The 22188-nt window shown below is 45.9% G+C and overlaps 1 long non-coding RNA gene across 1 annotated transcript in view; it reads right to left on the bottom strand.

Annotated features, from left to right (window-relative positions):
- Positions 1 to 1529: 1529 nt before the first annotated feature.
- Positions 1530 to 22188, bottom strand: part of LOC106733085 (uncharacterized) — a 115254-nt gene continuing 94595 nt past the window's right edge. Inside the window, exon 4 of the long non-coding RNA XR_016350305.1 lies at positions 1530 to 2227. This is a non-coding gene — a long non-coding RNA (uncharacterized LOC106733085). The remainder of the gene's footprint in view (positions 2228 to 22188) is intronic.

Genomic DNA, 22188 nt, shown 5'->3' with positions numbered 1-22188 from the left:
CAGAGTTAAACAGCTGGGCAGGAAGACATGATATTCGAGGAACCAGCAATTTGCTCGGGGCCGTTCCAAAGGATCCCCTTTCCGGAGGTGAAGGCTCGTCTCCTTAATCCTGGGAATTTGCAAGGCATCTTAGGGCATGTCCAAACTTGCCATTTAAGGGGGGGGAAGTGGCAATGGCTGCTCCATGCAAATGATCCCTGCGTGCAGCAATGCTTAGGTACTGGAGCAGGTCAGGGTTTGGGGGCATGGGGCTGGGAAGGGGCTCAGGATGCCCCATGATCACACCCCCATCCCACAACACCTATCATCAAGAGAGAGAGAGCTACACTGGGGGAGAGCTGCCCTCACAGCACTGCTCTCATCTGCCAGGGAAATGTTACGAATGTGAACACTCTCTGACGCCCATGGAAGTGAGCACACAAACCAGGGTGTTTCTTTTACTGGTTCACGATCACCGGTGAAACTGACAGCTCACCGGTGAAACTGACAGCGCAAAAACTCTCCAAGTGTACACATAGCTTAAGACTCCATAAATTCAACACATCATTTCGTTTGGTTTTAAAAAAAAGCCCTCTCAAACAGACTGAGCCTGTTTCCTGTGGCATTCACAGAGAAGCTGTGATGGGCTGGGTGGTTTAATGGGTTGACTCCAGGTCACCTGGGATGACCACGGTAACTCACTTATTTCTGTGCCACGTGTAAGCAATGGAATCAGCCCAAATTCACAGCAGATCCAACTCTTCAAACCACCTCATCCCACCCTGTCTTCTCACTCGGTCTCCCAATACGCAGGAAACACCGTGGGGAAGGGAGGGGCAGGCAATGCTGATGGAAGCGAGAAGGATGCCCTGGGGTGAGGAAGTGAGGGTGAAAGGACCGAGGGTGGTCTGGAAAGCTCATGAACATGATGGGTGTGGCCTCCACATTACAGATGCCACTGGTCCCCAGCCCAAAGATACTCCAGCCCCAGGACAAATCTGCCTCTTTCGGAGACCTTGCTGAATGACGCTTTCCCATCAACATCTCAACAAAACACTCCTCCCCCAATTCCTAGTGCCCAGCATAGCTGTGGGGCAGCTAGTGCCTGGCTGTTTCTCCATCTGGCACTGGGCTTCTTAGCACCACCCTCTCACACACCTGGCACGCACCTCCTCCCCTGAGTCACAAAGCTTCTGGTGGAGAGCTCTGATGTCTCCCAAAGAAGGAAGCACATGGAGGCCCCGTGTCTTTTCTCCCATGCTTTCACCGCACTGCTGTCCAGGTAGGTGAACGGCGATGGTCACTTTCCCATGGTCCTACTCACTCCACATGCCAAATTCACTGGGAGCGTCCTTGCCCGTCAATAGAAGGCGCTACAGGATCCTTTGGGCCGGCAAGTGCTCTGGAAATGTGCCATATTATTAAACAATACAGGGAGGAATAAATGGGAAACCCTGGCGAGAGGGAAATCTCATTGATCGCACAGAATCAATGACGCCAACAACAACTCTGCTCAGTGCAGACGTTGACTTTGGAGAAGGGGGTGGGAGGTGAGATGGGAAATTACCAGGAGCTTTAAAAAAAACGGATTAGCATTGACTAATAATTTCCGGGCTGTGAGTAGATGTCATTAATGACCCTTTTTTATTCATGCAGAAGTTCCCAAAGAGGAGCGTAATGTTCCATTAGTAATAATTGAGGAAGTCTCTCTTCGGGATTATGTCAAAACCTAGCGATGATGCGCCTGCCAAAACATTTTGGTGACAAACGCATGAAGCGTTTGACAGAAGGTACCACAGCAGGTGAAGGCGGCTTTGCGAGGGGAATCCTAGGAGAAGAAAGGTAGAAGATGGTGGCGGAGTTAGAGACGCATGCTGATTTGCTGGCAGGAGGCCGCAGGGCTACATTTTATAGAACCCACCTTCGCACCCCCTGGGAACCTACAGTCCCTGCTCCATCTGATTGTTCTTGTTCAACTTCCTTCATTTGCAATACACCCATAATTGTGCTATCTAGAGGTCAACCCTGAAATCAACGTGCAACCCACCTACCATGGTTCATTATTCCATGCAGTGACACTGAGACCTCCTACAAAGAGAGTAATGAGGATGCCTTATAGCCTTAGCTGAGAGCCAGCTGGCTTTTTCACTCACGCTGTCGAGGCTCATGCATGAAGTTCCAGAGGCCGCAGGTTCGGTTCTGCTTGTCAGTGTTACGCAAACACCTATTGAGTAGTCCATGCTCTGCGCTGGAGAGAGTGGTAAAAAAGACACACTCAGCAACACAGACACTTTACGAATTCGAGGCAATTTCACCAAATTGTTCCATTCCAAAACTTTTTTTTTTTCATTTCAAAAAAGTTTGCAACAGCCCGTTTAGACATTTTCAGAACAACCCATTTCAATTGTTCCGTCTGAACGAGCGTTTTAACACATGGTTTCATTTTAAAGGAGCATAAAAAAAAAGGTAAAAATCAAACCAACAGGATTTGGACAAGAGACAAATATTTTGTTCAGCCTGAAACAATTTCTTCCACGTTTTCTACTTGCTGAAAATGTTCAATATTGGCTCAGACCAAACCCAATTTTTTCCCCAAAAATATCAAAGTTGCCAATGGACTGGAAAATCCATTTCTCCCTGCCCCTGTACCACCTGTTAAGCACCATTAAAAGTTTGCATCAAATTTAACATCCTGCACAGAAAGGAGAGATTGCAGCTGACTGGTTCAGACACATACACATGTGCTAACCATGTGCATTGCATGTATATCTAAGTTTGATATCAACCATAGTACATTGTTTAAAATATATAGACATAATTCCAACCTTCAAGGCATGTCTACACTAAGAAACTACTTCAAAATAATTAAAATCGATTTAATAACTCCCAAACTAACAAAACAGAAATAGCGTGTCCTCGCTATGGGGAAACCTTGAAATTAGTCCGAGGCAGGCTCTGTTAATGTGTACAGGCTACCTTGACTTAGAGCTCCCGGAAGCACTGGGAGTAATTAGAAAAACTTAAAAAACAATGAATAGTCTAGTAGCACTTTAAAGACTATAGCAAAACATGTTGATGGTATCAGGAGCGTTTGTGGGTACAATCCACTTCTTCAGATGACTGGAGCATTAAAAGTCAACATCCAAGAATAAATAATGGAGGGGGGAGGAGAAAGGGAGGAAAAAAAGCGAATGAGAGTGTTCAAGTGACAAGGAGCTGATAAGAACAATTTGCACCTTGTGTAAGTGCCCATTGTTTAGTTGGTTAGGTCATTAGGATGTGGAAGGTAGTGTGCTAGCCAAGTAATGTCTTTATTCATACCTCTATGATAGAAATCAGACTTGTAAATGAAGTTAAGTTCCAACCCTTCCCTGCGTATTGGCTTGTGAAACTGGCCTGAAACAACTTGGGCAGGTTAAAGTGTTCTCCAGTAGGTTTTTGTGTGTTGCCTTTTTGGATATCTGATTTGTGTCCATTCATTCTTTCCCATGGAGAGTAATTAGTCTGAATGACTCTGGGGTGTATTTATTTCAAAATAGTGGCACCGGCGCATCCACGTACCTATTTCAAAATCAGTGTTATTCCTCGAGGACAGCAGGAGTACAGATGTAAGCAGCCCATTATTTTGAAATGGCGGGTGTGGTCATGTGGAGGCTTCACTTATTAATTCGGCCTAAGGGGAGTTATTTTGAAATCAAGCCCTAGCATAGACCATGGCTTGCGTTCTTTCAGACTTAACGGTGTTTGGATTAGCCCATTAGGCATTAGGATGTAGGTTATATTCCACATACCCCTCCTCCCATAAGAAACCTGCAACATGGACATTGTGTGGCACCAGCTGACTGAACACAAGGAGAATAAAGTCCTGTTTGATGCTTGACTTTGGACTATGCTGAAAAAAATTAAATAGAGGATTATGAAGGTGATGAAGAGTTTTCGGCTGGAATGATTTTTCAAAAGAAAATGGAGTTTCCTTTCCATCAGATATAGGGAGATATAGGGCAAGTGGCGCATAATGAGAACTGTGTGATTTTGGGAGGGGGGGGGTGTTAATCCAATTACAAAAAATTGTTTTGAATCAACCCCAAACCCAATTTTTCCTCAACATTTTTCTCAAACTTAAAAAGTCATTTTTCCCCCTTTAAAAGTAGCATAGAAGGACGTTTTGAAATAACATCATTCGGAATGGAACATCTTTTTCTAATTGAAGTTCTCTTTAAAAAAAAATACACACACACAAAGAATCTGGGGAAAGTGACATGAGTCCACAAAATATTTCAGTGCTGCCAAGAACTGCATTTCGCAACAACAAGAACAACAAGTGTTCTGGCCAAAAAAATTGGCTCAGCTCTGCGTATGGCCCTGTTCTCTGCTATGAGCCAAACTCGAGAAGGTTGGCATGAGAATGGGGCTAGCAAGTCAGCTTTCGGGTTAGATCCTGGGGAGACTGAGGCGGATTTGGGGGGCTCCCGACTGATAGAAGAGAGAAGCACAGGGAAACCTGCCCTGTTCTGAGAGTTTGAAATATGTCGCACAGTATCTGAAGTTGCTTTTTGTGTACACTAGTCCGGACACCATTTGAGGCCTGGTTCAGACTGGATTGTGGTGCAAGGCAGGTTCTAATTGGCTTGGTTGGGATGTTAGAAGCCCGACACTCTAGCCTAAGCCGGATCCTGAGGATTACACCTTTCTCGCGTGGGTTATCCCCATAGGGAGAGCACTAGAGTAGTCTGGTGGACGAGAAGCACAAGAGCAAACCTTCCCAGCCCGCGGGGGGAAGCACACCGCACTTGCACAGCAGTGAGTTTTCTAACATGTCCAAATGTTCCACAGCCTCTCCACCACCACCTGCTCCCTTGCTCTGGTGCAGCACCACACTAGAATGGTGCCGCACGCTGCAGACACAGCCAGTTGCAGGGTGTAGCCGATGCATCTGCATGGGTACGTCTACACTACAGAGTTGTGTCGGAAAAATGGCCGGTTTTCCAACAAAACTTGAGTTCCATCCACACTGCAATTGTGTTCTTTTGCAAGTAAATAGAAAGAACAGAGGGCTTTTCCCACAATTGGTAATCCTCATTCTACGAGGAAGAACGCCTTTTTGCGAAAGAGCTCTTTCACAAAAAGGCGTGTGTGGACGGGGAAAAGGGAGTTCTTTCGGAAGAAGAGGAAAGGGGAAAAAGCACAGGAGTCCTGGTGGCCACTCCATCCATAGCAATCATAACTGAAATGGGAGATAATGTCCATTCAGTCTGGACACTCTCTTTTGAAAAAGCAGATCGCTGTTTCGATGCACTTTTGCAGTGTGAACGCTCTCTTTCGGAAGTTTTTGGGAAGCACTGTAAAGCACTGCCAGGGTTCTGGAGGAAGCAATACTTGTATATACCCTATTCATGCCATGTAGGCTGTAGAGCACAGGTTGTGATTTATTATTCGACTGGTTACTACTTGAATCCGTGTGTTTTGTTAACGGGACTCAGCGGATTCCATTATCGGTGAGCTAGAAGCAAAACTGTTAACGTTAAAACATGGGAAGTTACCTCTTACTGACGAAAACAGAAAGGAGCAGAAACTCTGGCCATCGTGATGAGAGAGGTGCTAAAGGGGCCTCAAGGAAGAGGAGGCCATGGCGGAGAAGCTAAATGAATTCTTTGCATGAAATTTGCTGCTTCACTGCAGAGAATGTGGGGAGAGGTCCTTAGATTTGTCCCCTAAAAGAAACAGCTGAGGTGTGGGAACACAGTGATCCCTGAAATAGTGATAAATCACCAGGACCAGCTGATATTTATCCAAGAGTTCTGAAGGAACCCAAATGTGAACTTGCAGAACTAACTGTGGCAGGCAACCTAGCACTGAAATCAGCCTCCGCACCAGCTAAGATTGGAGGAGGGCTAATCCGATTCAAACTTTTTTAAAAGGCTCCCAAGGTGATCCTGGCAATTACTGGCCAGTAAGTCTAACTTCGGTGCCAGGAGAATGGATTCAAGAAGAGCCAACAAGACTTTTGTAAAGAGAACTCATGTGTCACCAGTCCATTGGAATTCTTCAAGCAGATCAACTGATAGGTGAGCAGGGGCCGCCCAGTGGATACAGTGTCTGCAAAGGGCTCTGAAGCCTAAATGTTCCATGGGAACGTGCCCATTTTGATGACGTTTGGCAAAAAAAAAAAAAAAGAAATTCAAAATGATGTTGTCAACGCACCACATTTTGTTCCGACTTTAGCACCATTTTGTTTTGAGATCATTTCTCAACCTGTCAAAACTTTAAATTGCATTGTGTTACCCCATATTTATATTGAAATATATTGCAATGTTTGGACATTATCAAATCGAAACCATTCCACAGTATGAAACATTGTCACGACCTTGTTTCAGTGCTCTCAGGTCACAATATTTCACGACTTCCAGTCTGGAAATGATTCTGTAATGCCCCGGCCAACACCTGCTTCTATTTCCCCTTTACCAGCCCTTGGAAAACTTACCATTTCCAGTTGCTTTCTCTGCTCCAAATCCTTGAATGCACCTGTGGTAGGTTCAAGTCCCTGGGGATTCGTCTCTCCCGCATGCTGGTCATGCCACTGACCACCTACCTTCCTTCTGGGGTGCCCCCCCACCCTGTCCTGCTGGGCCAGAATCTCCGATCTCCCCCAGTTGAGACAAGGAGTTGGGGTAACAGCCCCCCACAGCAGACACTGAGATCAGCTCAGCTCAGCTCGGGGAGGGCTCAGCTAAATGGCCAATGAGCCATATAGATCATTGTGTTGAACACTGGGGCCATTATGTCTCCTGCTAATGGCCCTCATTAGCACATCTAGGTTTATAAACAGATCCACACTTCATAGCTCTAACTTCACATGCAAGAGTGATGCACACGCAGAAATAGAATGTACACGTTCAACTGACCGCAACTTAAAAATGGCTTGTTCCATGATGCATTTTGCCGAAAGAATCTTCGAATATGCATATTCATAAGCCAATTTTCATAACAGGGCGGGCGTGACAGCTCCCTTCACCCAGCCTGTGACAGAGCTGGTCCAAACCACAACTCAGAGAAAGACCCAGACCAAACAGCAAGTATTTCATCAGTCCAAACTCCATCCAGTCTCCTGTTCTGGGTTTCCCCAGCTCTTCCCCAGGCTTCCACCTCTGTTGATCTCTGCCATGCCTCTCGACCCTACCCCTTCCAACAACCTTTGATATCTGTCTGCCTGATGCCTTTCAGCGAGCACACACTGATCCTGGGCCGGCGTGATTGCAGGCTCTGCTGTACCGGATAAGCCACTCTGATACATTTTCCAAGAATTCTTTCCACCCCTCCACCCCCCGCTTCTGCTGCTTTCTGGAGTAAAATACCAGTTTCAAAGGGTTGAAATTCTACCCAGCCGAGACATTCCTTTTTCCTATCAGCTCTAGCAAATAATATGAAGACAGCCCATGACTGAGAGATACCCCGGGCTGCACATTTGGCACGTGCAAGCTCTTCAGATGGTCTGGGTAACATTTGGCTCAACAGCCAAATCTGGGGCACTTCTTTCCCCAGGTGGTACCTTCCCGGCTTTCCCCACTGATAGCGTGGTTTGCGCTTCCAGACATTCAGTCAATTCCCCGAGACCATTCTGCTCAGCATATGCCGCGTGCTTTGTTCTAGTGCTGCCTGGCTTTTCACACCAACCGAGAGCGGTTCACGGCAAATTCAATTTTTATCGGGCCATTTAGCAAGAAGCTGCTCCTCCACCCTTTTAGAAACAGATGTCAATAGGGAAAGTTGTAATGCCACACAACGGAGCCCAAAGCAATCCGGAGTGTAATATTAATGGCTCGATAGCTCCTCCCCAGGGACCTGGAGGAATCCATAACCTCAGGAAATGCACAAATCTATGAATAAAATGTATTTACATTTTGGACAACTGCAGAAGGAGGAGGGGAAGGACTGCAGCTGCCTCAGCCCAGCCTGACTTTGCAAACAGGCAAAGTGGCAAAAGCACGTGGGGGAAACGTTTGATTAGAGGCCGGATTTATGCACCAGCTAAGTATGCTACAGTTCAGGGCCTCACACGAGGAGGGGCCACGAAATAAAAAACCCCTAGTTTTTAGTTCCATCCGTGTCTATGTGCCGGTCTAGCTACAAATCGAAACCTGGATTATTTCTATTTGCATTGTCCTGTATGTTAGAAGAATACACATTTTTTTGGCAATGCGATCGGGCCTCTTAAACTTGACACAGATTAGGGCCCCCGGGTGTCCTAATCCATCCCTGCTCAGAGACACGTGCCGGAAGGAACAGGCGCACAGGCCGAACTGCAGCAGAAAAACATTGGCGAAAACTGCTCGGCAGTCGAAGGCTCGGGGGGTGCGCACCGGCTGGTAAATGGAGGGCTCCCATCCAAGTGACCACACGGAGAGTGGCGGAGGGGGGAGGAGAGAAGCCTCGGTGGAATGGGTGAGGGGTATCTGCACTGCGGCGGACATTCATCAAGAGTCACAGTCTCGCTGGCGTAAGGGAGCGGCAGGCCCGGAGTGCAGCCCTTGGATGCTTCATTGGAGGGAACGGGAGGGATGAGGTCGGCAGTCCTTGCCCTGCGTGCACGGGGGAGAGGTTGCTCTGGTTTCAGTTGAAGAGCAGCTTTGTTTAAAATGACAAACCGATTTCAGCTTAACCCCAGCACAGCCGGTGTAAACTGACATATGCATGTGCCCGCAGCCACCTGCACCAGCATCGGCAAACCAGTGTGACATCACAGTCTCTGGCGTAGACAAACCCTGACGGTCATCCTCCCTACAGCTGCGCAGAGCTCCCTCTGCTGGCCACGAAATGCAGTTCTACGCCCAAACCCCAGTGCCTGAGCTGAGCTCAGGGCCCCTTGCCGAAAACACAGGAGCAGTGACAGTCGCCGGCCTTTTTCTCAACACTGCCCCCACCAAAGGGCAGGCAAAGACCCTACAGAGCTACAGGGCATGGCTTAGAATCATAGCATCCTAGGAGTGGCAGAGACCTCAGGAGTCACTGAGTCCAACCCCCTGCCCAAAGCAAGACCAACCCAACTCAATCATCCCAGCCAGGGCTTTGTCAAGCCGGGACTTAAAAACCTCTAGGGATGGAGATTAAACACCCTCCCTAGGGAACCCAGCCCAGTGCTTCACCATCCTCCTCGGGAAATTGTTTTTCCTAATCTCCAACCTAGACCCCCCCCCATATACACTGTAACTTGAGACCATTGGTCCTCATTCTGTCATCTGCCACCACTGAGATCAGCCTCTCTCCATCTTCTTTGGAACCTCCCTTCAGGAAGCTGAAGGCTGCTCTCAAATCCCCCCTCGCTCGTCTCTTCTGCAGACTAAATAAGCCCAAATCCCTCAGCCTCTCCTCATAGGCCATGTGCTTTAGCCCCTGAATTATTTTTGTTGTCCTCTGCTGGGCTCTCTCCAATGCGTCCACAATCTTTCTGTAACGGGGGGCCCAGAACTGGACACAATACTTCAGATGTGGCCTCACCAGAGCTGAATAAAGGGGAATAATCACTTCTCTGGATCTGCTGGCAACGCTCCTCCTAATGCAGCCTAATATGTCATTAACCTTCTTGGCTACAAGGGCACACTGTTAACTCATATCCAGCTTCTCATCTATTTTGAATTCTGTTGTTCTCCGCGGCACGCCTCGGACTGCCTCGCAGCACACTGGTGTGCCACGGAACACAGTTTAAGAAACACTGCTGTAGCACATGTTCAAAGCCATGCAGCCCTGATGAGGCAGGACTGGAGAAGCAGGTCCTAAAAAATGGAGTGTGCGAGTGTATCTCAGTTTACATATCAATTGTAAACTGGGTCCTCAGACAGCAAGAGGGGGAAGACACGAGACCAGCAACATCTGCATTTCAGCCACCGGAGGTGAGAAGAAACGTGTTAAGTCTTTCACCACCAAACACCGTGTCAACTTCTTTGCAGTTTGAATGAGCTTTAATGCGGGAAAAACTTACCAACCAATAGTCTTGCAGCCCCTTAGAGACTAACAAAACATGTAGATGGTATCATGAGCTTTCATGGGCACAGCCCACTTCTTCAGATGAAACAGAGGGGAACCCTCAGGAAAATATATTTCAAAGGGTAACCAAACTATAGACTTGATGGGTAAAATACCTCAAGTTTTCCTTCTCTCCATATAATTCTCTTTTTTCACCAGAGACGAAGCATATAATCTTTGGGAGCAGACCCTGGCCTGAACATTTGGTCAGCAGTGTACTGAAAAGGGAAGGGATTTTACTATGAAACCAGACTAATTTGTTTAGTATTAGGAAGCATTTTATCTTTATTTCTCTTGTAACCATGTCTGACTTTAATGCCTTGTACTTGCACTCATTTAAAACCTCTTGCTTTGTAGTTAAATACACATGTTTTTATTCTTTAATTAAAACTAATCCAGTGTTATAAATTGTTTGGGTAACTCCATTTCAGGTAGTAGACTATTGTATCTTAGGGTACGTCTACACTGCCACATTATTTCAAAATAACTGGCATTATTTTGAAATGACTTAGTCCATGTCTACACAGCAGGCAGTTATTTCGAAATAGTGTAAAAATACTGTCAAGCTGGAGGACTTCTTACTCCGACTCTTGTAACCCTCAGTGCACGAGGAGTAAGGGAAGTCGGAGGAAGAGTGCTTTATTTCGAAATAAGTGCTGTGTAGATGCTCCCCATTTCGAAATAAGATACACAATTGATGTAGCTCACTTTGCATAGCTTAATTTGAGTTAAGCCCTGCAGTGTAGGCCCATAATTTCTTAGGCCTGGTCTACACTAAAGGGGAAGGTTGACGTAAGATACACAACTCTGGCTACGTTCATTACATAGCTGCGGTCGATGTATTTTAAATCACCATCCACACAGCGGGAGGTCAAAGGGAGCAAATAATCCAGTCAACTTCCCTTACTCCTCATGAGAAGCATGAGAACCAGCGTCGACAGGGGTGCCCTCTCAGTTCGAACAAGTGGGTCTTAACTAGACCCACTAAATCAAACCCTGGAAGCTCAAACACGGCAGCTTTGATCTTCTGCATAGCGTAGACGTGGCCTAAGAGGGGCAACAGTCCGAGTATATCAGGAGTATCCAGGAGAGGGCTGGACAACCCAGGACTGAGTGTGTGTTGAGGCCACCCTGCAGGTAGTAACAAAGGCTGGTAGAAGCCAGAGCATTGCTGGTGTTGGCTGACAGGATGCTGGAGTCCAAGTGTTGGACAAGGGCTGTGGCCACACACAGTTACTCAGGGTGTGACCTGCTTGCTGTTTGTGAGTGGTCAAGGTTGGGAGATACAACAGCAAAGAACGGTGAGGGACTCCAGGTTGCAAGCAGTGGCACAGCACTGGTCTGGACTGCATCCTTATTATAGTGCTATAATGCCTCGGCACATCAAGTCACACACTAGAACGTCACCGAGTTAGGTGCTCTGCAAACAGAGAACAGCCCCTAAAATGCATGATTGTTAGCTAAGCTGGTCAATGTTTTCCAACCACAACGTGAGGTGGGTTTGTTTGGTTGTTTGTTTCATTAAAACCATGCCATTGTGGTGAAACCAAACTATTTTGTGAGAACAAGTCAATTTTAAAAAATGACTGAAATTTCATGACAATTTCAACTCTAAATTAAAAACAATATTTTGAGGTTTTAAGCCCAATATTTCAGTGTTTCTAATCATAATCATGGAGTTTAAAGCTTTTCATGGAAGCCCAACTGAATTTTTCATACTGATCTAATGTTTAGTCCCAGTGTTCTTGCCAAATTCCTTCCTGGGTAGTTATATTCTGCTCTTCCAAAATTTCCCCCGCATTTTCTGCTAGCCTAGGACTCCTGTATTAAGTTTGCCCTGCAGAATTAGTCAAAGTATTTTAAATTCTCAAAGTTTCTAATGTCAGGGAAAAAAACGAGGGGAAATTGTCTGACATTTTTATCGCTTTCCTCTGTTTTATGAAACAGCTAGCAGATTTACCCAGCATTGCTCAGGTCGGTAACTCAATGAAGGGCTTTTTTAAATAAAAGGAAAATGTACATGCTCTCTTGGATTGTATTTTTTAAAAAATACAGTGTTATTTTTATGGAGTTAATTTTTATTTTGGATTTCTTTAAAGCAGGGATTGTTAAAATGTTTAAAAGGAAGGAAGGAAGGAAGGAAGGAAGGAAGGAAGAATTGAATATGCGTAGACAATGTGATGTAGTTGGAAAAAAGGCAAGTGCTACTTTGGGATGTATTAACAAAAGTATAACATGCAAGATATAGGTGGTAAATATCCTGCTTTACTTCGCTCTTGTAATGCCCTTGCTGAAAAACTGTCTGGTTCTGGGCCCCACTCTTTAGGAAAGAGGTAGATAACATGGGGAGAGTCTAGAGACATGGTCTCCAACCTTTTAAAGCACCAGATCACTTTTTGAATTTAAGTCAGTCCAGGATCTACCTCAAACCCAAATACCCCACCCCTTTGCCAAGGCCCTGCCCATCTCACTCTGGGAAGATGGGGTACAGGGGAGGGAGACAGAGTGACATCAGTGCCCCTGTGCCTCTGTCTCCCCCACACTTCACAAGCAGGAGGCTCCCAGGGGGCAGTTCTGAGGCTCTGGGCAGAAACAGCAGGGCAGTACAGGGAGGGGCAGCTGAAGTGCCAGCACTTGATAGCATCCCAGCCAAACCAGTCAGGATCACCTGTCAGAGGCTCCAAGATCTACCAGTAGATTCTGATGGACTGGTTGGTGGCCACTGGTCTAGAGGACAGCAACAAAAGCAATACAAGGTTTAAAAACCTGGTCAGACTGAGGAGGAACCTCATAATCTTCAAATATGTGAAGGGCTGTTATAAAGAGGATGCGGATCAATCACTCCCCATCTCCACCAAAGAGAGGACAAGGGATAATGGCCTTAATCAGTAGCAAGGGAGCTGTAGGTTAGACTTTAGTAGGCGTGGAAGGATTTGATTTTTATCAGTAGATGTCAGTTAGTGACAATTTCAACGTACACACACATGCAAATCGACAAAAAGAAATCCATCAATAGCAACAGACGTTTCCAGATAGGCAGGCTAAGAAAAATGCTGCTTGAGAAGAAAAGTTTGATTTAAGGATATTTACTTTGTGTATTTTAACATGTGAGGTTGACAGTTTAATTTTTTTCAATCTCAGTGTCTACAGTCAAATAATTGTCTGACCCACCATTCGGCACCTCACCCATAATTTCCCACAATCGCCAAACTTAGAAAAAGATAAAAATAGAAAGGCATGCTTAAAAATAAACCTGGATATTATCCATCAAAAATATTAAAATATCTAATTTCGCCAAGCCTAGATATTAGGAAAAAAGCTATCCTTATATTTAGAAAGTTCAATCCTGAAATAGATTACCGAGAAGGTTGTGGAATGACCGTCACTGAAGTTTTTTTAAGAATCAGTTAGGGAAACACCTGTCAGGGATGGTCTACATATTCCTGCCTCAGTAGTTCTCTATGGAGATGGTCAATAGATGAATTCTTGAGATCTCGTCCTGTCTTACATGTCTCCGATCTGTCTCTCCTATCATTGCGCAAGATTTCCCAGGGGGTTAGGAGGTGGTCTCAGTCCCCAAAGAACTGAGGAAGCTCTTGCTACAATAGTTGTGTTACTGACTAGGAATGGGTAGCACCCTAGAATCCTTTGTGCAGCTGCGAGTCCATGGAGTTCCCCAGTAACCACATGATCATTGTGGTGATGTTCCAATCAATGCATCATTGCTCAAGAGCAATATCCATGCAAATGGTTATGGAGTGCATCCTGCCCATGATCATTTACACAGCCATTGTAATGGGCAAGGCACTGTCCAAATAGGATCAGGAGAGGCAGTGGCTCTGGCCACATCTCGACTACGGAGATTGACACTGCAGTGATCGATCTTCTAGTGTTTGATTTAGTGGATCTAGTAAAGACCCACTAAGTCAAATGCTGAGGGTGTCCCATCAAAGCTAGAACTCCTATTCCTCATGAGGAGCAAGGGAAGTCAATGGGAGTGTGACTTCTGCTGGGAGGATGGTGCCGAAACTCAGCTTAAAGTACGTCGACTCCAGCTACATTTTTTAGGTAGCTAGAATTGTGTACCTTAAGCCGACCTTCAGCTGTAGTGAGGACCTGGCCTCTGTTTGGCAGCTCCTGAAGTATTGGCTGAATGGAAGGGAAGAGTGCAGAGGATCAGTTGGTTTCCAGAACAATACGTTGTCTAATAATGATGTGTGTGGTGGGGTCAGAGGCCGGGGAGGACAGAGGTGGTGGGAGAAGTGTCACAGGTCAATGGAGGTTCAAGTCTGAGGGGACCCCAAGTCTCCATGCAAAACATCAAGGGTTGCTCACTGTGTTATCTTATGGAATCATGGGAATGACTCTCTTCTTACACCAGACCTGAGCTAACCCAATTGAAGTGAAAGCTGTTACATTAGTTATCTGATATAGCTGTCACCCGAATGCCTCCCGATCTTGCTATTACAGGTAGACAGGATTGGTTTATCCTGCCCAGAAATTGAAAATGAGAAGTTTTCCATTTGCACTGATATTTTAAAAGAAAAAAGAAAAGAAAAATTCAACCAGCTCTAATAGCCAGATTGAAGTGGATCTCAACCATAGTTACACCAATGCTACTCTAGACTGGTATACTTCCAATGATGTCAACAAAGTGTCATTTTTGGGTGGAAAGTTTGACACAAAAACCAGCTTTTTTCCCCTGAATATTTCCATAGACAAAAAGTGTATTTTGGTTGAAAATAAACAAACCAGAAAACGAGATTTTTTTTCCGTTTTAAATAGAACACTTTGGGGTTGTGGATGCTGAAAACTGAAAACAAAATTCTGAAATTCCACTTTCAAATATTTAAGTTGAAAATGAGATTGTCATACACATTGTTTGATTAAAACACCACATTTTCTATCAAAAATCTCATCTGAAATCTTTCAGGGAGCCCTACTCTTTCTATATCTGGGTATTTCATAAGTGCTTGCAGCGGTGCAACATAAGCACCGATTCATTTCGGACAAACGCACAGATCTTCTAGAAGGCCTTACGCACGGCGTTCTTTACATGGACATATAAGGTTAAAAAACAAGTAGCAGAGCAACATTCCCCTACATGACCCCAAGAGGGAGGCCTTGCCTATAATCCAGATTATGCCCATCGAGAGCTTTTCCACCAAAAATTTAACAAAAATATTTAGGCAATCTAACAACATTTTTGAAAATGTTCAAGGTTTCATCAACACGAATTTTTAAAAGTTTTGATTTGACTAGAAAAGAGAATTTTGCATGGGGGAAAAAGAAATAGCAGGAAGGAAATACCTCTCCCCAGAAAACCAAACATTTTTAAATTCAATTTTATTCAAATGGAAAAATATTAATGTATTTGTTTTGATGAAAAAATGTCCATTTCTGAGGTAAATATTCTTTTTCTCACCAGCCACAGCTCCAGCACTACCGATGAGAAAAAGCTTTTCAGGGGACAACAATTGGCTGCCATCTTGGATTTGAAGTATGCAACACTAGCACAATCTTTCAGCTGTATAAAGCGTAGTTTTTCTGGCAACGAGGATACAGATCTTCCAAGGTACTTTAAAAGTAATTGAAGGTAGGGGGCTCAGATACCTTTGAGGATCTGAGTCAAGATCTACAGATCTGCTTAAATCTCACCCCTCTCTCAGCAGGATCCCCATTCTTCTCTAGATTGGATGACAGGGGTCCCAGCAGGAACAGCTTTGGGGGCAGGTGATCTAGATAATGATCAGGCTTGGAGTGGGGGGCAGAGGGACACTGGGCTCAGAGTGCTGTTTTTATTCTTATCAATAAAAGGGAAAATAAAATGTTTGAAGAAAACTGCTTCTGGTATTCCGTATGTGGATTCATTTTTCACTAACCTTCTAGAAGGTTCTGGCCCTTTGTAGAATCTGTGGAACCTCTGGTGGAATCTCGTGGCTACGTTTTCCTTGGCCCTCCTAGAATGTTGTCAACTTTGCCTTCTCAGGTATATAAGGGGCGGGGACCAGTCAGGAAATGCCTGCTTATTTTACGGCCTACTCCAAATGGATGGGCGTCGAGTACATGCATAGACCCAGAATAAATGCATAGACACAGAAAACCAGCACATTATCAAGACTAAAGGATGCCCTCGACTACTCCATAGGCAGATGTGGGAGGAAAATCAGTTCATTATCCTTATAAAAGTCCAATCCTTGTTTTGAATGCTAAGCTCAGTGGATTTCACAGCTTGATTGTGCATTGCGCAAATACATTTATTTCCTATTGCTAATGTTAAATATTTTACCTTCTAACTTCTGTTGCAACCCCCACCTTCTTATGTAACATGAGAGAGAGAAAGCGAGAAGACGGGAGCACCTGATTTACCTACTCTGTTCCATTCATTAATCTGTGTAGCTTTGACACGTCCCCTTTCATTCAGCTCTGCTTTAAATTACACTCTCCTAACCTTTTCCGTCTCTCTTCTTTCCAGGCCTCTAATCATTTTCATTGCCCATCTCTGCACCCTTTCAATTGCTGTTCTAGCTCCTGGAGATGATGTGACCAGAAAAGAACATAGCATTCCAGGTGATGCCTTCTCATTGATTTACAGTGCAATATTAGAATATTATTAGACTTGGAAGTATTAGGTTTTTGTTGGCAAATGTCAGTAAGCGTTGATTTCACTGTACACACACGCAGACCGACAAAAGAGATCTCTATTGATAACTGACATGGACAGATGAGGAAAATAAGACAAATGCTGCTTGAAAACTTGGCCTTTGATTTAAGGATATTTATTCTGTATAGTTTCCATGTGAAGTTGTCAATGTGGGTTTTAATGATTTTAGAGTTTTAATATTTTGAAACTCAACAGCTGTCTTTAAATAACAATTCTCTGAAACTCTCTATTTTATAACCTCTCTATAATGTTCTGTAACAGTGAAAATTGAAATAAAAATGAAAACACTTATGATCAATATTATCCATTACTTATAAAAAATAAAAGTTGAATTCTACCCAGCCTAAATATTATACGCACCCTACCATTGCTTACACACCCTGACATATCTTCAGCAATGATTTAGAGGGTGGCATACAGAGTACACTTATTAAGTTTGCAGATGATCCCAAGCTGGGAGGGGCTGCAAGTGCTTTGAAGGATAGTTCAAAATGATTTGGACAGACTAGAGAAATAGTCAGAGGTAAACAGGATGAAGTTTAATAAGGACAAACGCAAAGTGCTCCACTTAGGAAGGAACAATCAGTTTCACACATACAGAATGGCAAGCAACTCTCTAGGAAGGAATACTATAGAAAGGGATTTTGGGGTCATAGTGGATGGCAAGATAAACATAAGTCAACAGTGTGACGCTGTTGCAAAAACAGCAAACATGATTCTGGGATGCCTTAACAGGAGTGTTGTGAGCACGAGAAGTCATTCTACCGCTCTACTCTATGCTGATTGGACCTCAGTGGGAGTATTGTGTCCAGTTCTGGGCATCACATTTCAAGAAAGATGTGGAGAAACTGGAGAGGGTCCAGAGAAGAGCAACAAGAATGATGAAAGGTCTAGAGAACATGACCTATGAAGGAAGGCTGAAAGAATGGGGCTTGTTTAGTTTGGAAAAGAGAAGACTGAGAGGGGCCATGATAGCAGTTTCCAAGTATCTAAAAGGGTGTCACAAGGAGGAGGAAGAAAAATTGTTCTCCTTGGCCTCTGAGGGCAGGACAAGAAGCAATGGGATTAAATTGCAGCAAGGGAGGTTTAGGTTGGACATTAGGGAAAACTTCCTACCTGTCAGGGAGGTTAAAACTGGGATAAATTGCCTATGGGGGTTGTGGAATCTCCATCCCTGGAGATATTTAAGAGCAGATTAGACAGACACCTGTCAGGGATGATCTAGACAGTGCTTGGCTCGATGACTTCTGGAGGTCCCTTCCAGTTCTAAGATTCTATGATCCTATGATTCCGTTAACTATTCTGACCTGCTCTGCATGCTGAACAAAGGTCTTCACTGATGCCTGGATCATTCCCCTGAATTCTTGTGGTTCATTTAGAAATCAGTGAAGGTATATGATGAATTCAAATTATTCCCTATAAAGTTTCATTGGCCGTCATGTCAGTCAATGATCTAGTTTTGTCAGGCTCCGCTGACTTTCCTCATCACCTTCCCTGGATCTAAGCAATTTTGTATTTTTGTCACCTTATCACCTTTTTCCAGTTTCCCCATCGTCTGTTTCATTGTCATTTTATTCAGTTTACTGTTATGGGGGTAAAACCTACTGGTCCTGAATGATCATGAGCAGGCCCTTAATGCTTCTTTTAAAGATCAGTAAAATACTGGCTCGCCTCTCTTCCTCCTGGCTCTGTCTATCAGCTAGTAGAAAGGGTACAAGATGACATGACAGCAGGAGTCCTGAAGAAAGACAGTCCCTTCCCCTCACCAGATTCCCCACTGCCCGGCACCTCAAGGAGTCACTTGCATCAGGGACCATAAATCAGTACTCAGATCGGAAGCCCTATGGGGACAGCATTGCCTTTGTAACAGGAGCCCAGGTCCCCTAGTTGCAACAACAATGCACATAACAGCCATTGTGACGCAGTAGTGTTTCACAATCACTTTACACTGGTGCCCATCAGGGCACAAAGCTGGGGGAAGTGGTGATGAACGAAGAGCAGAGGTCGCTGGTGCCAAGAAATCTGGATTGCTCTGTAAGCCGGGTGCAAACAAATGTGCGTTTCAATATGGCCAAGTGTAAGAGCACATCTCGAGGGACACACAATGCAGTCCTTAGTGATAGGATGGGGCATGCCATCCTGGGAGATGGTGACTCTGGAAAAGACTTGGGCGCCACGCTGGAAAGTCAGCAGAAGACGAGCTTGTGGTGCAAGGTGGCAGCCTCGTGTAAACGGGGGACTAGCATGTCGGAGCAGAGCAGTTATCGACCCTCTGTATTCAGCATGGGTGTGGCCGCTGCGGGGATACTGTGTCAGTTCTGCAGCTCCCCTGCAGGAAAGGGGTTGGAGAACAGGAGAGGATGCAAAGAGCCGTGAGAATGACACCGAGCTTGGAAGACAGAGCCAGACTCCAGCTATTTAGTTGAGCAAAGCAAAGGTGAAGGGCTGACCTCAGCTTAGAAAGCTCGAGAAGAGCGGGCTCGTCAGTCCAGCCAAGAAAGGGAGATGGGGCTCTCTTGCTTGTCAGGAGCCCCCTGGAAAAACGGGGAGTAGCCTTCCAAGAGGGAGGCCTGGTCGGGGCCAAATCCCTTTCTTGGCCTGGTAGTTCCAAGACTCACCAGCTCAGAACTCTTCTTCAGCAAAACCTGCCGCAACGGCCACCTTCGTTTCCAGCAACAATCTTTGACCGGGCATTGACATTAGCGGGGGAGAGGGGTGCTTGGAAAATGAATAATCGGCAGCTCGTTGACCACTAGGGGAAGATGAAGGGCAGGGAGAGGGCGTTTGCTGCAGTGACTTGGCCATGCAGTGAAGTCAACCCATCTGTGCCAGGGTAAGCAAGCCCAAAGCGAACCCAAGACACAGGGTTTGCCCCCATCTCTGCCTTGTCTTTCCCAGAGTCTCTCTCGAATTCTGCACATCCGCTGGGCTCAGCATTTACTCTTCCCAGACTCCTGCCGGATGCCTTTGGGCTGGGCTCCCTGCTCTTTCTGGAGCAACTTCTCCCCAGCCTCCCTACCTGGAGCCCTCCTGGCCCTCTGCCTGCCTTGTGTGTCCTCTGAGGCCTCTCAGCTTTCTGCTTTCCGGTCCATGGCTGGGCTTCCTTCCTCATACGTCTAACCCCCAGCACAGGTGTAATGCGCAGGAGCTAACTGAACAGGCCCTAGCCTGCCTGGCCCTTGTTACAATGACGCATTTCAGGAGCAGCTTCAAAAAAGGGAATTAGGGGACGATAGCCACGAACGTGCCTCTTTCCCACCTGGCACAAGGGACTGGCATTGGCATGGGATCCTCCGTAGGACGATCCCCACAAAGGAGAGCTGCCAAGCTTTTCAGATTGGGGACAGGCTTACCATTGGATACGCCTTGTTCAACCTGCGGGCACTGAAGCAGGGTCTGGCTGGCATTCGGGGGAATTGAACGGAGGCAGGGCCGCTCTCTGTGTTTACATAGGGTATCCATCAGAATGGCCCAGCTGGCTAGCGATCCGTGGTCCCGGCCCTAGTCCAATTGGCGCTGCTTTTTGTGTGTGTGTGTGTGTTTTAATCAAATGCAACCGCACGCCAGTCTCCAACAACGGGAGCATCGGTGAGGAGAGCTGGGTACAGCTGGAATACGGCTGTCTGTGAAACAGCAGCAGTTGCGGTCTGTTGTAATGCTGGGCACACTCCCCTGGCAGGCAGATGAGCATTCCTCCTCGTACACCTTTCATTTCCCGCGGTACCGCGGAGTTATTCAGGACTACGTTCTTGTGATCCACCCATCGGTCACTCTCGTCCTGCCTGCCTACCTGCGTCCGCGGACGTCGGCAGCTGCCGCTGCGTGATGCACAATACAGATCTTTCACAGCCGAACGGGTTGCTATGGACACAGGCAAATCATTGTGTTCCGGGGGTCAGGAAGCCGTAAACGAAGGCGCTTTTCCAGCATGTCAGTAAATATTGCCTTTTCCTCACGCCAGTCAGCCATCCTCACTGACCCTAAAGCCCCTGGCTGCGACTCGCCTGGCTAACCGGCATGGATCTGCAAGGCGCAGACACGCCGGTCTGTTGGAGAGTCAATTGCACAGCCTCCTTTTCTTCTATGTGGTTTTATGGGAAAGAGGATAATCAAGTCTCTTCATTACTGAAAAGATATTTACTATCCCTTGTACGCTCTCTCTTCCTTGCTTCCCCCCTTCCGTCCCCCGCCTTTGCTATTCTGCTCTGCACAAGATATGAGCTCATCAATTTACAATGTACTCGCTGCCTTCAATGTGGCGGCTCTGTTTCATTCTTATTGGATTTTATGATACACGGGGATTGCACTTTGCTTGGAGTATCGCTGCCAGAAAGCCTGAGGATGCGGACCTCTCTCAGGCAAAAGGCTGACTTCACTGCAAGTTTTGTCTGCGGGCAGATGGCAGGGCTGAGCACTGAGTATATTTGCCGGAAAAAAAAAAAAGTGTGTGCGCGGGGCGGACAGTGACACCCATACTCAGAGTGAAGAACACCTTGTTTTCAACGGGACTTCTCCGGGAGTCAGACCCGACAGGCGAGTAAAGGGATCGAATTCGGATTATTCAGTTCCATAGCGAATTACCAGAAGCGGGTAGCGTTACCCCTTTTGGACCTGAGTGGTTAGCTACTATTGGAGTGTCGTGAGTCCTTGAGGGAAGAAATTAGTGATGCAATTCTGTTTAATTACACAGAATGCCCATGAACTACTGCGCCCCTGCATACGGCAGGAGGCAGTGTTTTTGCGCCCGGCCCAAGCCTCTTTCTAGCCAGCCCTGTGCCCAAAAGCTCTCTCTCTCTTTGCTTTGTCGCAGGGTCACGCTACAAGTGCTTCTCTGGGTTTCCCTTCTTGTCTTCTCTGTCAGCTTCAGTGGCATTTCTGCTCCTTGTCTCTCCAACGCGCAACGCTCCCCCACACAAAACACAGCCTTCATCGTTTGCATTCGGATGCCAGATAATGACCACCATCTCATGCGTCTTAACTCCTACCCCAGCCTTGCAAAAGGTTCTGTGTTTTGGATGGCAACTTGTGTTGCATCCACTAGCTACTCCAGGGAGGAGCAGACCTGCTTTTGACACTTATCTAGAATGAAGGGGGGCTATTCCACCCATCCACGTCAATAAGGTTCCCCCAAGCCCTGGTATAAAAATGCTGTATCTTACTACAGGACTGCCTGATGTCACATAAAAATAGACTCTTTGTTGTGGTTAGATTCTGACTTGAGGGTCACAATTTACTCTCAGTTACCAGCCTAGATCCACACTCAATGGAGTTACTCCAGATTTACACAGCACAGAAAGCAGAATTTGACCCCTATTAAAGATGCCAACACATGAATGGAGGGTTAATACCCACTGTCCCTCTTTAGTGCTCATTACTCAGGCAAAATCCCATTGAAAGCAGATAAGCAATGGGTCCCCTGTAATAGATAAGGAGACGGAGAGTTACATATTTCAGCCTCTTGAGGCATAACTCCACTTATGGGCCATAGAATTGCATCTTCTGGCATTTCATTCTAATGCACCTATCTT

This window comes from Pelodiscus sinensis, chromosome 9 (assembly GCF_052426305.1).
Source record: "Pelodiscus sinensis isolate ZL-2025 chromosome 9, ASM5242630v1, whole genome shotgun sequence".
In the NCBI taxonomy this organism is placed as follows: Eukaryota; Metazoa; Chordata; order Testudines; family Trionychidae; genus Pelodiscus; species Pelodiscus sinensis.
The sequence above is the reverse complement of the archived record's forward strand: the minus strand, read 5'-3'. Positions and strand labels throughout refer to the sequence as shown.